Source organism: Anser anser (assembly GCF_964211835.1).
Source record: "Anser anser genome assembly, chromosome: 2".
In the NCBI taxonomy this organism is placed as follows: Eukaryota; Metazoa; Chordata; class Aves; order Anseriformes; family Anatidae; genus Anser; species Anser anser.
The window spans coordinates 108,257,721-108,270,524 of record NC_139721.1 but is presented as its reverse complement, the minus strand read 5'-3'; the positions used below and the strand labels follow the sequence as shown (position 1 = coordinate 108,270,524).

Sequence of the window (12,804 nt, the reverse complement as noted above, 5' to 3'; positions counted from 1 at the left end):
ACGCCTCCCTGGCCACCATATCTCCCCAAAACATATCTGTTCAGTAACAGACCAACTGTAAGAATACTGCGATTAAAATCAGTATAGCTCTATACACTGCTTTTGTTCGGGATTACTAGCTAATGTCCTTCCCCTTACCCCTTCTGGAATTAATACTGAATTCTGTACTCCAAAACGTGGTTCTTAAGTCATACAAATGACATTTAACAATCAGAATTTTTCCACACAGTGATCCTCAATAAAAACTTCAATCCTCTACTGCAGTCTTTCAACAAATTAAAGGAATACAAAACTGGCTAATAACTGTTCAGTGATTTTTGGACCTTTGTAGCACTAGAGTAACAGCAGTACACTCTGCAGCATAGTTGCAAGTACGTGGGAATAAGATACTCTCTCTCATCTCTTTTTTTCTCTGAAAAGTGTGAGGCCTCTATTTCACCCTACTAAAGATTTTACCACCAACTGTACTGCTAGCATTGAGACACTACAACTTCTGTGCTTGTATGAGATGCAGGACAGGTTCCTTAAGGTGTCGCAATTTTTTGTCTAAACCTAGTGTTGAGATCAAAAAAGGGATTGCTACTAATTGCGTACGTATCAATAACCAGGACAGAAGACATGCTGCATATAGGAATTAAACTTTTTCTAAAGCTCTAGTACATGAACATATCAAATCCCACAGATTTTTTCTAGTATGGTTTCAGAGGTCTTACCTGATGGACATAAGCGCACAAGTGAAGACAAAAGATACACTGTTTACCTGAAGTACTGGTTTGGACCCCAAATGGAAAAGCTGGCTTTGCTTGCTCAGGTTCCTTCTCTGATGGTTTAACGAAACTGAAGTTGAACATAGGTTTTGCTGTGCTCTCTTCTTTTGTACGCTCAGACTTCCCAACTGAAAAGCTAGGCTGTGTCTTTGACTCTTCAGTGTCAGCTTTCTTTCCAAACACTAACGGAGCAGCAGTAGTGACAGAATCCTGCTTCTCTTCTGTCCTTCCCAAAATAAACTGTGAGGCAGCTGCAGACTCTGCACCTGAACACTCTGAGTGAACACCCAATGTAAATGATGGCAAGGCAGCATTTTGTGGACGCAGTCGCAGTACCAAAACCTGCAGAAATAAGTGAATGTCAAGTCCGTAACCCACGGTGTATCTGCAGTACGTGAAGGTTTGAACTACATTCTAGTCCTGATCTTTCCAGTCAAAACTGTTTAAAAAACAACCCACCAAACAGTAAAACAAACAAGAAAACCCCATGCTTCCTCTCTACATAAAACTTTTCACAACTGTGTTTTCTGCCCACCACCTGGCTTTAAAAAGTATACGAACTTCTTTGAAAGATCATGTTTTTAGTCTGAACTCCAAATGAACAACGTGTAGGGCATGTAAAGAACAAGCACGTCATTAATGAAAGCTTTTCTCTAAAAAGGATAAACTTATTCTTGGGGAAAAGTGTGGAAACAGATGTTATCTAGGCAATATTCCTACAGGAAAAACGAATAATTTTGCCACACCTCAAAGGAAAAAATAATTGTGCTTAACAGGTAAGAAAATAAAAAAAATAAGAGCAAACCAAAAAATAAATCACAGAATATGCATCCTCGTTTTAATCATGAAGTATTACCTTTGAGCTCTGCTTTGGTGCTTGGCTTTGCACTTTCACAGGCTACACACTTCGTGGCCTCTGCTTTGTTTTGAACCAAGCAGGTCTCCCAATCCCAGCTTCCTTCAGGCTTCTTGAATTTGTCTAAATCCAGAAATTCTCCAGAAGGAGCAGAAAATGCAGATGCACTGCTACTGGTCACAGGTGTTGGACCCTCTGTGAGACAAACAAGACAGTTAACCATCCTGTTTGAACATGAACTATAAAATGAGCATTAACTTTTAAATTTGATTTGTCAAATCCCACAGAAATGTTCAAAACTACTCCGCAACTCCCCCCCCCCCCGCCCCTGAAAAAAATAAAAGCCACCAAAAACCCACAAAGAAACAAAGAAACAAACAAAAAAACCAGAGTGGAACTCAAAGCTTCCAAACAACACACAACTCTGTTCAGCACACAAGCTTCTGCTGCTGTTGACGACAGTGTAACCTCCATAAAGAGGCCTGACAGGTGCCTTTTAAAAAAAAGGTGCCTTTTAAGAGAGAAGCAGAAGATAACGCTTCTAATTCAAAACCGGAAAGACAAGAATGGCTCTTCCCTTCCACAGCACACGCAGAAAACTTTTATCCTAGTATTACTTGCATCGCTCTTCCTCCTGACAAGTGCAACGTAACCGTGCAATTCACTGCACCATGGTCACAGTAAACCCCTCATTTCCAAAATTCCTCCTTGCAATGGCAAGAGCCTCAGACAAAGATGCCGACTGACCGCTCAGAGGTTGGAAGTCCAAGAGAATCAACTCTGTCTGAAATCCATTATCTTACCTCATGAAATTTCAGTCTTACCGCACAGAATGAATACAAAAGCCCGGTCTAGTCCATCTTAATTTGTTTCTTCCACGATATATTTGCACAGGTGTTTTTCGATGTAATGGCATGTTAAATGACATTTAGAGTCAAAGTTAGAATTAGAATCGTATTTTAAAAACAATACAACCACGCTCAAAATCAATTACGGTCACACACAATGGGAAACAACCCAGTACTGCCCTGAAGAAGTTACCCAGCGGGTCACTCGCTTTCTTGAAGCCTACCACTGACCTTCATAGGCATCTCTCTGCTTTAGCTTAAGACTAGTTAAGACTACACTGTCTTGAAATCTGGCTTCACATCTCCCCTCAATTACATACAAACGGTGAGTAGAGGCATTTTGGACACATTCTGTAATTTTTTTTACTTATTTTTTGAAAGAGAAAAACGCAGTCATTTTTAACTCTTTCTATGGAGTTCTCATTTTCGCCAGTGAAAAATCACTATGTTGTTTTTAAATTAAGTCACTCACTTCAGCCATCTTCCCTCACCAGCTGCAAAGCCGGGGGTATCTGCATTGATCCAGCTCCGTACTAATACATTTCACAATCAGTTCAATTTATGCGACAGGCTGGAACCTGGGCTGAGACCTCTGAAGTGCCTGTAAACCAATCCTGCAGACAGCCGCTAACCCATCAACCGTACCTGGGAATCGTGTTGCTTAAAATATTCCATATATGCAACGTACTTTTATTCTGTACAAGATTCACAGAGGCTAGGATGGAAACAACAGGAAAAAAAGGACCATACCTGGTTTCTCAGACTGACAGGCTACACATTTGTTATCTTCCGTCTTATTTGGTACAAGGCATATTCCACAGTCCCAAGAGCCTTTCGCCTTCTTAAATTTGTCTCCAAAGCCCAGAGTGGCTGTTGTGTCAGTGCTGCTCGAGGAGGATGTCACTGTCACCGAGCTGTCTGTGACCACTGGTCATGTCAGAGCAGGCATTACTCCCGTTCCAGGTTTTGGTGTCTCACATGCTATACATTTTGTAGCTTCTGGTTTGTTTTGGACAAGACATGTATCACAATCCCACGTTCCAGGTACTGTTTTGAATTTGTCTCCAAAGCCCAGCATCCCTGCTGGGGGCGCTGCTGGCTTTGAGGTGTCGCATTGACTTGAACTTACTGTCTGTTTCATACTCTCAACTGTTGAGGCTTTAGTAGCTTGACAAGTTACACATTTGTCCTTTATGTCTTTGTTTTGCAGAAAAGGGTCACATGTATCAGATTGCCAGTACGATGCTTGTTTAGAAGTCTCTTTACCTGCAGAAAAAGTTGTTATTGCAGGCCTAGTATAAACCACTGTGCTTGTTGTAGGTTGTGCAGACGTAGAAGAGCGTGTTTTCAACAATCCAAAGTCTAGGAAGCAAGAAAAAAAAGTCTTCCTGTTAGCGCAGCACCTCACTACGTGTAACTAAGTGACTTTACTAGAGGGCAAAAATTTCAACTCAGGTGCCAATGGTTACAACTAGACATTCAGACCGAGCGCAACAGGAAGTCCCCAGAAATCTTATCGAAACGGATGAAATTTCATCTGCTGCACTGGGTCACAACAGAACATTTCGTTAAAGCTTCATTTAACTCTTTGTTTCCAAGCAAGCTTTAAATCAACATTTTCACTGGTCGATACAAGTACAAACAGACAGTAGCTGACTGAAATCTGACAGTCCAACGTGGAAGGGAAATAATACAATTTGATTAAGACGCGATGCCCAATCGAATCAAATTTCTAAAGCTCCTCCTTCCGTAGCAGATGACTCAAATCTACTCCAGTAACTGTACAGAAGTTTGTACTCGGAGCAGCAATCCATACGGTATTTTCCCACAGATGCTGAATATTAATTAAATAATACAAACTCAAGACAATTGAACAACTGTCTAATTTTCTATAATCTTTTTCAAAATGCATCGGACACAGGACAACTCCTTATTTAAAAGGTGGCAATTTTAACAGAAAAGACAAGCTACTAATACAGAAAGACTAAAGGAAATGCATCTTAAACAGCAGCTCAAGTTGCTTGTAAATCTACCTTGAACATAGTTGTTTTGTGGTTTGTTTGTTGGGTTTTTTTTAGTCAAAAATGAAGTCTTTGAACAATGTGGATTTAGATTCTGCTTCTTTTAAACCGATAAAGAAAGTGAATGTCACTTCACTCAGAGGTCTTCCCTTAAACAAAATGCACAATGTATTTTCTCTCACTTAGCTCTTTCCAGTAGAGAAATGTGCTGCCTTCTTCACAAGTATGTAAGTTAGAAGAAGACTTTTGGGAAAAGATCAAATTCAATAAAGCCCTTTTTCTTAAAAGATATCTTTTCCACAGACACACTTTATGAAACTGTTGAAAACAATTGCAATTGCTTAAAAACAAAATTCAGAAAAGGGTTTTTAACGTAAAACACTCCACTTCTGTTTGCAGTTTAAATTTTAATCCACAGGAGCCATTGTAAGCTAAGGCCCAAAGATTCGCAGCTTTCGCCATGTATTTGGAACTGAAGCTCTTTCCTATTCTTTCTTCACCTGGGCTGAAGGTGGGACAGGAGTGTTGAGTTTTACAAACATTTCCTTTTCAATTCCACAAATTGTATTTACTTAAAATGAAACACCGATTATCTGGCTAATTCTCTTAGTACCTCATTTACAATTACATCCTAACACGTAAAGGAGATGCAACCCATCTGCTTTTCATCTTGCAGTTTTACTTCCAGCAACAAACACCACTTAGAATAGAAGGGGGCAGATGCACCCTAACAAACGCAGCGCTTAATGTAATGCTCTCCTACATTCATATTTATAGCAGATACTCTATTAACCATAAGTCGTGTGTTGGTTTTTTTTTAATAAAAAATGCTAGCGTATTTTTTGCAGCATCTTTTTAAAAGGAGTTCATTATCTCTCCAGGATTTTTTAGAACGTCTAAGACGCTTCCTTCCTTTAATACGTGGGCAGTGGTGAAGGGACCACCAGCAAAATCTTTGACCTCCTCTTTCTGTGTGTTGATGTTGGTTGAGGTGGTGGTGTCTTTTGAAACAAAAGAAAACAAAACCAGCTTTCACAATGTGACCTAGTTAGAGCAGATTATACTCACTTTTGTTAGAAACAAGATTTTCCAGCTTTCATGCTTCTCACATAAGAATCTTCACAAATTCTACTTACTTTGCAATGCTTTATGATTACAAGCAAAACAAAAAGCAACAAAACAAAAAAAAATATAAAAGCAGATCTGTCACTGGAAAAATACTGCAGAAGTCCAACACTGCCTGGAATTGCTAGCATGCGCAGACAGGACAGATTGAAGATTTAATAAAGAAAAAAAGAAAAATCAGCACTTCAGATCTGAAGTGCTAAAGTTTCAGTTACCTAGGGTAAGAAAGGGCGTCACTGGAGTACCACTGGGTCCAGAAAGTTCTGCCGATTTTACAACGGGAACACTAAATGTAAACCCAATCTGCTATGAACAAGAGAGGTTTTTCAGATTCTCAAGCCACAGGAACTTCAATCGAATGCACACACAAAACCAAATCTGAAAGCTGCTCTTCACATTTGTAGCACGCATGCTGAATGACAAATTATAAGCCAGAAGCCTACATACTTTTCTCCATCAAGGCAGATTCTGCTTTAGTGTTCTGCAACAGCCTACTAAATGCCTAAGAAAAAAAGTCAAGCTCCTTTATTATTTTACTTACAGAAGACGTAGGTAGCACTTCTGCCTCAGTAGATTTCACAACTGGAGATGAAAATGCGAACTCAGGACTGCTAACAGTACTTGTTGGTTGTATCTGTATTTTCAAAAGAATTAAAGGTTTATATTTAAGAGCAACAACTACCTGAATTCACTACCCAAGAGAAGTCCCGCAGTGACGTCGAAAAACCTGATGTTTGAGTTATTTTGCAGATAAAAGTAATAATAAAACACAGGGAAGTTTCCAAGTGGGTATAGGACAATATCTTCAAAACCAAATTCCAGAAACTGAGAGGAAAAGCTGGAGATGCTACTTAGGTCTAAATGCACGGAAAAGCAAGCCAGGAAGCTGAAGAACGGCAAACTCAGCCCAATGATACTCCAAGAACTTCAGCAAACACCTCAACATGTTAAAGCAGCTGTCTACTTCAAACCGTACAAAAAATATTTCAAGTACTCTGGAACAGATTAATGTTTATTTTATTGCAATAATATGCCAATTATTGCACCCTAGGCTCATTCTATGTGAGGCTTATATGACCACGTTACCTCTAATTTAATAACTTAAATAAAGTTGTGGTTTAACCATTGCAGGCAACTAAGCACCACACTGCCACTCGCTCACTCCCTCCAAGTGGAACAGGGAAAAGAACCGGAAGTAAAGAAGTAAAGTTGTTAAATTTGAGGTAGCATTAATGACTCATCGCATGTAATGGCTACCTGGAAAGACAAATGCCATAACCCTGTACATACTCCCCACTCCTTCCCCTTCTTTCCCCCAGCATTTATTGCTGAGCACGATGCTAAATGGTGTGGAATATCCCTTCGGTCCTCTGGGCTCCGCTGTCCTGGCTGAGTGCCCTCCCAGCCTCTTGTGCATCCCCGACCTCCTCGCTGGCAGGGCAGCGTGAGAAACAGAAAAGGACTTGTCACTGTGTAAGCACTGCTCAGCAACAGCTAAAACACCAGTGCCTTACCAACACTGTTTTGCTCACAAATCTGCAACATAGCATCATCTACTACGAAGAAAATTAACTCTACCCCTGCCCAAACCACTATAAATAACTTGGCATAAAGTCCACACCCCCCTTCCCCCGCAGACTTCCACATTATTTGAAGCAGTTATACAATCACGTTAAATGGGAGTTGGCAGGCTCTAAGACTGAGAGAAGCAGAATCAAAACATTTATGCCTTTTTCCCCAAACTGGCATACAACCCCAATTCATTCAGCTGCGTAGAAACTAATATTTGTTAGTTTCATGAGCACCACAGAAAAAGTCAACTCGCAATAAAGCAGTATACTCATTGTAAACATTATTTATAGCATAAAGATTTACCTTGCCCGCCGCCGTCGCTGCTGCATCTGCCATGCCTGCCGCCTCCGTTGAATTTGCCACGCTTGTCGTTGCCGCTGTTGACCTTGATATGTCCTTTGTCATCAGCAGATATGGCATGCCCGCCGCCATTATTGGATATGTCAAGCCTGAGGGCACTGTTGAACACGTTATGCCCGACGTCGCCGTTGTATATATCATGTCCTCCACCTCCTCCTCTGATAGATCTGTCAAGTCCTCCACCTCCGATGGATCTGTCATGCCCTCCACCTCTGATGGATCTGTCATGCCCTCCACCTCTGATGGATTTGCCATGCCCGTCGCAGCTGCTGGAGTTGCCGTGCTCATTGCTGCTGTTGAAACAGCGCTCGGTGACGCTGAGACAGCGCTACTACCAACGAAACTAGAATTGAACTGAGGCAGCGATGCAGCACTGATGGGTAGGGGTATGTTCGGTAGCACTGGTTCCTCCACTTCCTAAAGTTGCAAATTTTAATTTTTCTTATACAAGACATACTACTTTCTCACCCCATCGCACCCAATTTATTAACAAAATTAAATAGAACAAAAATCCATACAAATTAAGAGAAAGCAAGTTTCCAGAAGAAATCCCGATCTCCCCACCTCTGTCTACCACGTCATTTTAATTTATGGCAGGCCTGCTTCCACATTATACTCTATTCAACAACTGTACAGCAAGAACACTGAAAGTTAACTCAAAACCTGTGCAGAACAGAGACGCACAGATCACATTTTTTTTCTTTCTTTTCTATACTTTAGTCATCAAAGCTCTGGAGAAGCATCATCCTTTCTAACTACCCTCGCATGGCTTCAATTAAGAGTACACTCTCAAGACAAGTGAGAAAGTGTTCCTCTTGCAAAATTAGGCAGGATAGCTGCCAAAGTTTCTAAAGTCATTACAGCAGTGAACGTGGAAAAAGGTAATGTTTAAAGAAGCAGGTAGGTTCAACAACCAAACTAAACACAAAAAGCACCAAAGAAAGTCAGACTAGCAGCACTGAAGATTGTGTTCTGGTAAATACAGTCTATACCATGTATCAGGATGCAAATATAAAAATCAGAAAACAGCCTCTTAACAACTTCAATTTTCATCCCTGCCACTTACTTTATTCAATTACTAAGATTGGATGAGTTATGTTTTAAATGGCATAGGAAATCTGACCAAAATTTGTACAGTACTATCATGATCTGCTTAGAAATGACTAGGCAGGGATGTAAGTTGGTACTACTGATATTCAGTGCATCCTGTAGCTTACATCTGTTTCACAGTTTTGATTTGAAAAGTTTATGGAACTTTTGATATTTGGACCATTATTTTATTTGCGTTACAGGAATAAACAACAGTGTTTACGATTTCTTTATATTGCATCATCCAGAAGTCCCATTTAATGATTTGAAACTTAAATTAACTTAAATACTTAATATTAACTTCATATTAATTAAATACTTAATGTTAACGTAAATACTTAAATTAACTTACAGGCAGCTTATATAACATCCAATAAAAGAAAAAATAATCTGAATATTCATGGTCATAGTTTTATGGAATAGATTTTTCCTATTAAAATGAGAAAAAAACTCTCTCACAATGAGTTTGGTGAGTATCAAAAACTGAGTCATCGTTAGCAGACATGCAGAATGCTCTCTTCTACTACTCTTTTTCACACTCTTGGCCTGTATCTTTCTGTATGACTTAAATATGAAACCAAAAATTAAGCTTTTTTTTTCTTTTTATACTTGGCACTCATTTCAAGTATCATTCCTGTAGAAAAACTATACAAACCTTCACCAAAACTTCTCTTCTTAGGACTCATTCATTCAATTGCTAACGAGAAATGTTATAGTTTGAAGAATCTGAAGAGAAGGTAAGAGAATTAAAAATTTCAAAATTACATAAGCAAAGTTCAGGTATTCAAACACAGGAAATCAATTGGAGCCTGCTCTGAAACCCACAAGAAAACAAAAACAATGCAAAAATAAAGCGGTATTGTTATAATTTACTATGATGCAATAAAACTGACACACTTAGCTAGTTACTTCAGTAAGCTCAGTGACAGCAATTAATTTAAGAGTCACTTACCTGTTCTTGTACAGCTCTTGATAAATAGTGTATTCCTCTTTCCCTTCTCATTTTGCCGCCTCCGCTACTCACTCCTGAAGACAGACCATTGGACGCAGCAGTACTGAATTTGTAGCTGGTCACATTGCTAGCACACGACAGTACAGAAGTTGGGGGAAAAAAGAGAAAAAAATATTACCAGCCAAATTTTTTTTTCAAGATATTAGAGCTGTTATTAGTCCTAGAATTGAAACCTGCTGATCAGAAAAAAACTAAAGCTGTCTCACAAGTTGCTAAACGCTGGTAAATACTTGATGTTCTAAATAGGAAAAACTTTATTAACAGCAGCAATGAAAAGGACATACATAAGTGCACCGTTCACATGGGAACAATGACTAAGCCAGAAGACCTGAAATAGAAGAGCTGATTTAGATTGTTATTTTCCAGTTCTTCCTTTAAATAGGACTGGTTCTCTGATTCTGCGATGCACGTGTATCTTTTGCAGGGATATAAAAGAACAGCTCACAAAAATACAGAAAGAGTGCACATATGCACACATACACATGGGAAACACTGCCAACAGCTCTGATAGAATAGGGACGCCTCAGACTTGTGTGGCAAGGTAATATGGCCTAAGCTTCAGAAGCAGCTCTGGCTTTCATGTGGCCATCAGCAGGAACAGCAGAGGTGTTTGGGTATGCCAACATTCCAGAAGTCTTTTCAGACATGAATACAGATCCCTTTTGTAAGGCATACAAAGGCATTTTTCTGGTACTTAAAAAAGCCTAGCTCATAACCAGAAAGATATCCTAATCCAAGAGGAAATGGGGAAAAAATAACCCAAACCAGAAGTGGAATAGGGAATAACTCTAACAAAAGTACTATGGCAAGAAAATGAAGTATGCCTGGAAAAACTGTGACATCAAAGCTTATCTTGCAGCCAATCAGTCAGTCAGTACAAAAGTGCATTAGATCGCACTGGAAGACACCAGGTCAAACTCCCACAATACTGAGGAGGAGAACTGGTCTAAACTTGTCAAATACTTGACAACAGCCTGCTTAGCACTGTAACTGCATAGAGGAAGACAGATCCCTAAGGCATATGCTCAGACTTTTCTCTAATCCGAACTGTCAATCCATTAGAATTCTGAAAAAAGTCTTACATCAAAATAGATCTTCATTCAGACAACTATCGCTTGCCCATAACAGCCCATATTCCTCTTTCTGTTAACACCTGTGAGCTTCAAGGGGGCAAAGACAGTTGTCAGCCTTCAAGCAAGTCTAATCTACAATTGGACTCAGGATATAAAATATATATATATATACACACACACGCATAGATATATAGCATTGGTGGGCCAAAGATTTACTGAGTATTCCAACTCAACTGTCCAAAGGGACTCTTGCCAGCAGATCAGTGTGGTGCTCCTGCTCCAGAACATGGCACCCAACAGAGACCAGCATCACAAAAAACACTACCACCACTACCTACTCTACAAACAAAAGGTAGGGCACTGCAATAAACTTTGTGAACGAAATCAAAAGCAGTATGACTTTGCTGTATCTCCTTCCTAAATGGAGAAGTAGAAAGGAGTTCTAACAGAGACAATTTAGAACAGTTTGAAAAAAACATAATTAAAACCCAGCACCTGATTGCACCTGTACCAGAACCTTAAAGCCAGTCGCTTCCACCCCTAAAAAGGTGGTTGTTGTGAAGTCCAACTTTTAGATGCCAAAACAAAGTGTTGAGTTCTTTCTGCAAGCCAAAGAATGCCCATGGTCACATAAGAATTGCTTGGCAGATGAGCATAGAGTCAACAAAATTCCCTGCTACTGTTCTTTGAAAAGAGCAACCCCCTAAAAACCGAGTGCAAAGTCCCTTAACTCAAGCATTATTACCCAAAACACCATTTGCCCAGAAGGAAAAGCCATCAATATTATCTGGAGGATAACTCATTTGACCTAAACCAAGAAAGCAGTATAACACAAAGCAGTCTCCTCAAGAAGAAATTCAATTAATTCTGCTGGATTTTTTTTATTTTAGAGATGAGTTAGCATTTGGCCTCAAATGATTCTAAAGAACACATGGTCTTCATGTGAACTCAAAGCAGACAATTAACTTCATCATGAAAGGAATATTAAAAAAAAGAATAATAAATCATAAATCTTCCTCCATGTTTTTGCTTAAAAAATAAAGAAAAAAACACATCAATAAACATCCTCCTGAACTGTAACTCACTTCCCCTACTTCACCTTCTAAAGAATGCTTCAGAAAGAATCATCCCATTAGGACAGAGCTTTCAAACTGCAAGCAATTAAATAGCTAAAACTAATAGCTTTTCCCCTAGGGAACATTAGGAGGGACAAATTATTTTGTTATAAGTAAACTGAGTTATAAACCATGAAATATCTGTCAAAGCAAAATTTGTAACACTACAGATTTAGTTAAACTACAAAATGAGCCATATTTCCTGTAGAAGGAAAAAATTAGGCCTCCAATAGCAAAGATCCTTTCTGTGGATACAGCATTATAACGTGCCTGGTTTCCCATCTTCATATCCTACTCAGAAGATAAACTTGGGATAAAAAGTGGTGTATCAGTACTTTTATTCTTGCTCATCTTCCTTCCTTTCATAAAAACAACAATTTTCTCAAAGTTATATTGATCTTCAAACACAATCCAGACTTTGCAGCTGCCTCAAAATACAAAATTTTCATTGGATTTCCCATTCCTTTTACTGAGAACTGTCACCACCTTTCAGGTGCAGACCGTACTGAAAAAGGAGATTTCTTTCTTCCTTCAAGTAAGTTTTAAATTAATAGATGTCATACCTTTCAGATGGTTCTGCTCGCTGTTCTGCAGGCAAAGTCTTCTCTCTCATCCCCTGCAAGTTAAGTTTAGTTCAAGGGTTAGCTGAATATGTACAGAATACACAAAGTACCAACAACCACTTAATGTGGTTTTTTGTGGTTTTTATTTATTTATATTTAATTTCATAGCACTGAATACACCTCACCTACTTAACGTTGTTCCCTAATTCAGCATTGTGGGTACAGTTCAGTTAAATTTTGAGGCTAAAGTAGGCATCACTGCTTCACTCAGCATTGAGGACAAACTGATAGAACACTAAATCAAATTTGTCAAATCCTCTAACAAAGAAAGTAATTACTTTAAACAAAATGACAAAAATTGTGTGTGTGGGGGGGAGAGCTTTCATCAAAACTTGTGTTTACC

General features: G+C 39.2%; 1 protein-coding gene across 10 annotated transcripts in view; it reads right to left on the bottom strand.

Annotated features, from left to right (window-relative positions):
• The window catches only part of LOC310894376 (nuclear pore complex protein Nup153-like), a 174,376-nt gene that overhangs the window by 8,674 nt on the left and 152,898 nt on the right, over positions 1 to 12,804 (bottom strand). For 6 of the 10 annotated variants that reach the window (XM_083824387.1, XM_083824378.1, XM_083824383.1 and 3 more), the window contains 2 exons: positions 1,624 to 1,818; positions 761 to 1,109 (listed from right to left, as the gene is read on the bottom strand). The gene's annotated coding sequence lies outside the window, so the exon portion shown is untranslated. Of the gene's footprint in view, positions 1 to 760; positions 1,110 to 1,623; positions 1,819 to 7,600; positions 7,967 to 9,590; positions 9,718 to 12,401; positions 12,455 to 12,804 lie in introns of those variants that run through there. The other 4 variants (XM_083824391.1, XM_083824389.1, XM_083824393.1 and 1 more) reach the window with 3 other exon arrangements.